We start from the raw sequence: 5,901 nt of genomic DNA, 5'->3' as shown, positions 1-5,901 counted from the left end.
TTGAAATTTTAAATTATATTACTAAATGTTTTTTTTAAATAAGAAAAATAAAATAAAGTCCAGCAATACCTAGTAAACAACAGATCTGTAGATTTATTTTTTTTTAATTTTTAAACTAAAAAATATTTTTTCTAATTGTAAAAAATTAAAAAGTTCCAAAAATATCAAAAAAATTAAAAAAATTAAAATTTTTTAATTTTTTAAATTAATTTATTGTTAATTTGTGAACAAATGAAGTAAAAAAAGTCAACTGTCTTGGTGTAGCATTATCCTGTGAATAAAAAATAAAAAATATTTTTAAAAAAATAAAAAATTTTAAAAAACTAAATTTTTTAATTCTTGAATTTTTAAATTATATTATTAAATCTTTTGTATTTAAATAATAAAAAAATAAATTCTAGCAATATCTAGTAAACAACTGATCTGTAAAATTATTTTTTTTAAAGAAATAAAAAATAAAAAATTTCAAAAATATCCAAAAAAATAAAAAATAAAATTTTAAATTTTTTAAATTAATTTATTCTTAATTTGTGAACAAGTGCAGCAAAAAAAAGTCAACTGTCTAGGTGTAGCATTATCCAGTCAATTAAAAAATAAAAAATATTTTTAAAAAATTAAAAATTTTAAAAAACTAAATTTTTTATTTTTTGAATTTTTAAATTATATTATTAAATGTTTTTTATTTAAATAATAAAAAAATAAAGTCCAGCAATATCTAGTAAACAATAGATCTGTAACTTTTTTATTTTTTTTAATTTTAAAATTTTTTTTCTAGTTGTAAAAAAATAAAAAATTCCAAAAATATCCAAAAAAATAAAAAAATTAAATTTTTAAATTAATTTATTCTTAATTTGTGAATAAGTGGAGCAAAAAAAGTCAACTGTCAGAGTGTAGCATTATCCGGTGAAAAAAAAATTAAAAATATTAAAAAACTAAATTATTTATGTTTGAATTTTTAAATTATATTATTAAATGTTTTTTATTTAAATAATAAAAAAATAAAATCCAGCAATATCTAGTAAACAACAGATCTGTAACTTTTTTATTTTTTTAAAATGTTAAACAAAAAAGTTTTTTTCTAGTTGTAAAAAAAATAAAGAATTCCAAAAATATCCAAATAAATAAAAAATTAAATTTTTTAAATTAATTTATTCTTAATTTGTGAACAAGTGCTGCAAAAAAAAAAGTCAACTGTCATGGTGTAGCATTATCCGGTGAAAAAAAAATAAAAATATTATAAAAAATAAAAAATTTTAAAAAACTAAAAATAAATTTTAAAAATATTCTTCGTGGTATAAGCTAGAATTATTGGCGGCCATTCTTGAGAATCCGAAAAGTTTAAACCTTGTCTGTGGTATTCCGAGTAGGATTCAGGGATTGAATAACTGTGACAAGCTTTAAACTCACGATTGTTGGGCGTAGTGACAGACGCAAAAGAATCAATGGATTCTATTCCGACATGATCGAGAACCGACAGATGATTAGCCGTGCTATGACAGAGCATTTGGACCATTTTCACTAAGAGGATGGGAAGTAGCCATTGACAACTGTGATGTCCTACATACAGCTTACCATGGAAAAGAGTAAGAATCATTGGATGAAAACAGTAGGAAAGCAGAGATTCAGAAGGAACACAGCATCTCCATACACATGTCTGAAATTTCCACCAATGATTTACATAAGTATCTCTATCTTTATTTTATGCTTTATTTATTCTTATATTCAAAAACCATTATAACCATTTGAATTCGCCTAACTGAGATTTACAAGATGACCATAGCTTCCTTCATACCAACAATTTCCGTGGGATTAACCCTTGCTCACGTAAGGTATTACTTGGACAACCCAGTGCACTTGCTGGTTAGTTGTGCGAAGTTGTGACAAAGTGTGATTGACGTTTGAGAGATCCAAGTCTTTGGCGCCATTGTTGATGAGCACAATTTACGTGCACCAAGTTTTTGGCGCCGTTGTCAGGGATTGTTCAAGTTTGGACAACTGACGGTTCATCTTGTTGCTTAGATTAGGTAATTTTCATTTCAAAAGTTTTCAAAAATCGTTCAAAAAATTTTTTTCTTTGTTTTCGTTTTTCTAAAAATAATTTTCAAAAAAAAAAATTTAATAAAACCATAAAAATCAAATTTTTTTTTGTGTTTCTTGTTTGAGTCTAGTGTCAATTTTTAAGTTTGGTGTCAATTGCATGTTTTTAAAATTTATGCATTTTTTCAAAAATTCATGCATGTGTTCTTCATGATCTTCAAGTTGTTCTTGACAAGTCTTCTTGTTTGATCTTTAAATTTTCTTGTTTTGTTTTTTGTTTGTTGTTTTTCATATGCATTTTTGCATTCATAGTGTCCAAGCATTGAAAATTTCTAAGTTTGGTGTCTTGCATGTTTTTCTTTTCTTGAAAATTTTTCAAAAATAAGTCTTGATGTTCATCTTAATCTTCAAAGTATTCTTGGTGTTCATCTTGACATTCATAGTATTCTTGCATGCATCATGTGTTTTGATGCAAATTTTTCATGTTTTGGGTCATATTTGTATTTTTCTCTCTCCTCATTAAAAATTCAAAAATAAAAAATATATTTTCCTTATTTTACTCAAAAATTTGAAATCTTTGGATTGACTTAGTCAAAAATTTTTAAATTTAGTTGTTTCTTGTTAGTCAAGTCAAGATTTCATTTTTAAAAATCTTATCTTTTCAAAAACTTTTTCAAAAATCAAATCTTTTTCATTTTTCTTATTATTTTTCTAAAATTTTTAAAATTTATTTTCAAAATATTTTTCTTATCTTTATTTCAAAATTTCAAAAAACTTTACTAACAATTAATGTGATTGATTCAAAAATTTGAAGTTTGTTACTTTCTTGTTAAGAAAGGTTCAATCTTTAAATTCTAGAGTAATATCTTTTAGTTTCTTGTTAGTCAAGCAATCAATTTTAATTAAAAAAATCAAATATTTTTTTAAAAATATCTTTTTCAATCATATCTTTATCAAAATCAATTTCAAAAATCTTTTCTAACTTCTTATCTTTTCAAAATTGATTTTCAAAATCTTTTTCAACTAACTAATTGACTTTTTGTTTGTTTTTTATCTTTTTCAAAACCACCTAACTACTTTTCTCTCTCTAATTTTCGAAAATCACCTTTCAAAATTCTTTTTAATTAACTAATTGTTTAAAATTTTAATTTTAATTTTATTTCTTCTATTAATAGAAATTCTCTCCCTCTCATCTTCTTCTATTTATTTATTCATTTACTAACACTTCTCTTCATCTCAAAAAGTTGAACCCTCTCCTCTCTTCTGTGTTCGAATTTTTTTCTTCTCTTTCCTCTATTCTCCTCTCTTTCTTTCTACTCACATAAAGGAATCTCTATACTCTGACATAGAGGATTCCTCTTCTTTCTTTGTTTTCTTCTCTTTCATATGAGCAGGAACAAAGAAAAAGGCATTCTTGTTGAAGCTGATCCTGAACCTGAAAGGACCTTGAAGAGGAAGCTAAGAACAGCTAAAGCACAGTACTCTGAAGAGGACCCAATTAAAATTTTGAAATAGGAAAAGGATATGGAAGCCAAACCCAACAACAACAATGCAAGGAAGTTGCTTGGTGACTTTACGGCACCAAATTCCAAATTACATGGAAGAAGCATCTTAATCCCTGCCATTGGAGCAAACAACTTTGAGCTAAAACCTCAATTAGTTTCTCTGATGCAACAGAATTGCAAGTTTCATGGACTTCCATCAGAAGATCCTTTTTAGTTCTTAACTGAATTCTTGTAGGTCTGTGATACTGTTAAGACCAATGGGGTTGATCCCGAGGTCTACAAGCTTATGCTTTTCCCTTTTGCTGTAAGAGACAGAGCTAGAATATGGTTGGACTCTCAACCTAAAAATAGCCTGAACTCTTGGGATAAGCTGGTCACGGCCTTCTTGGCCAAGTTCTTTCCTCCTCAAAAGCTGAGTAAGATTAGAGTGGATGTTCAAACCTTTAAGCAAAAAGATGGTGAATCCCTCTATGAAGCTTGGGAAAGATACAAGTAGTTAACCAAAAAGTGTCCTTCTGACATGCTTTCAGAATTGACCATCCTGGATATATTCTATGATGGTCTGTCTAAATTGTCTAAGATGTCATTGGACCATTCTGCAGGTGGATCTATTCACCTAAAGAAAATGCCTGTAGAAGCTCAGGAACTCATTGACATGGTTGCAAATAACCAATTCATGTACACCTCTGAGAGGAATCCTGTGAGTAATGGGACGCCTCAGAAGAGGGGAGTTCTTGAAATTGATGCTCTGAATGCCATATTGGCTCATAACAAAATGTTGACTCAGCAAGTCAACATGATTTCTCAGAGTCTGAATGGATGGTAAAATGCATCCAACAGTACTAAAGAGGCATCTTCTGAAGAAGAAGCTTATGATCCTGAGAACCATACAATGGCAGAGGTGAATTACATGGGTGAATCCTATAGGAACACCTATTATTCTTCATGGAGAAATCATCCAAATTTCTCATGGAAGGATCAACAAAAGCCTCAACAAGGCTTTAATAATGGTGGAAGAAACAGGCTTAGCAATAGCAAGCCTTTTTCATCATCTTCTCAGCAACAGACAGAGAATTATGACCAGAGCCCTTCTAGCTTAGCAAACATAGTCTCTGATATATTTAAGGCCACTTTAAGCTTCATGAGTGAAACAAGGTCCTCCATCAGAAATTTGGAGGCACAAGTGGGCCAGCTGAGTAAGAAAATCACTGAAACCCCTCCTAGTACTCTCCCAAGCAATACAGAAGAGAATCCAAAAAGAGAGTGCAAGGCCATTGACATAATCACAATGGCCGAATCCAAAGAGGAGGAGAAGGACGTGAATCCCAGTGAGGAAGACCTTCTGGGATGTCCTCTGAACAAAAAGGAGTTCCAAACTGAGGAACCTAAGGAATCTGAGGCTCACCTAGAGACCATAAAGATTCCATTGAACCTTCTTTTACCATTCATGAGTTCTGAGAACTATTCTTCCTCTGAAGAGGATGAAGATGTAACTGAAGAGCAAGTTGTTCAATATCTAGGAGCCATCATGAAGCTGAATGCCAAGTTGTTTGGTAATGAGACTTGGGAAGGTGAATCTCCCTTGCTCATTAGTAAACTAGATACATGGGTTCAGCAAACTCTACCTCAAAAGAAACAAGATCTTGGTAAATTCTTGATATCCTGTACCATAGGCACCATGACCTTTAAGAAGGCTCTGTGTGACCTGGGGTCAGGTATAAATCTTATGCCACTCTCTGTAACGGAGAAGCCGGGGATCTTTGAGGTACAAGCTGCAAGAATCTCATTAGAGATGGCAGACAAGTCAATAAAACAAGCTTATGGATTGGTAGAGGACGTGTTAGTGAAGGTTAAAGGCCTTTACATTCCTGTTGATTTCATAATCTTAGACACTGGGAAGAATGAGAATGAATCCATCATTCTTGGAAGACTCTTCCTAGCCATAGCAGGAGCTGTGATTGATGTTGACAGAGAAGAGCTAGTCCTTCAATTGAATGGGGACTACCTTGTGTTTAAAGCTCAAGGATCTTCCTCTGCAACCATGGAGAGGAAGCATGAAAAGCTTCTCTCAATACAGAGTCAAACAAAGCCCCCACAGTCAAACTCTAAGTTTGGTGTTGGGAGGCCACAACCAAACTATAAGTTTGGTGTTGAACCACCACATTCAAACTCTAAGTTTGGTGTTGGGAGGTCCCAACAATGCTCTGATGATCTGTGAAGCTCCATGAGAGCTCACTGTCAAGATATTGACATTAAAGAAGCGCTTATTAGGAGGCAACCTAATTTTTATTTATCTATGTTTTCTATTGTTCTTTTAAGTTTTAGTAGGTTTATGATCATGTGGAGTCACAAAACAATT

The 5,901-nt window shown here is 30.8% G+C and overlaps 1 non-coding gene across 1 annotated transcript; it reads right to left on the bottom strand.

The window, feature by feature from the left end:
- Positions 1-3,960: 3,960 nt before the first annotated feature.
- LOC127742659 (small nucleolar RNA R71) lies at positions 3,961-4,067 on the bottom strand. Its single transcript, XR_008004016.1, has one exon. It is a non-coding gene; the product is annotated as a small nucleolar RNA R71 (small nucleolar RNA).
- Between the last annotated feature and the right edge of the window lie 1,834 nt (positions 4,068-5,901).

The sequence above is a fragment of the Arachis duranensis genome, chromosome 1 (genome assembly GCF_000817695.3).
Source record: "Arachis duranensis cultivar V14167 chromosome 1, aradu.V14167.gnm2.J7QH, whole genome shotgun sequence".
NCBI classification, from domain to species: domain Eukaryota; kingdom Viridiplantae; phylum Streptophyta; class Magnoliopsida; order Fabales; family Fabaceae; genus Arachis; species Arachis duranensis.
Note: the sequence above shows the minus strand (reverse complement) of the source record. Positions and strands in the feature narration are given on the sequence as shown.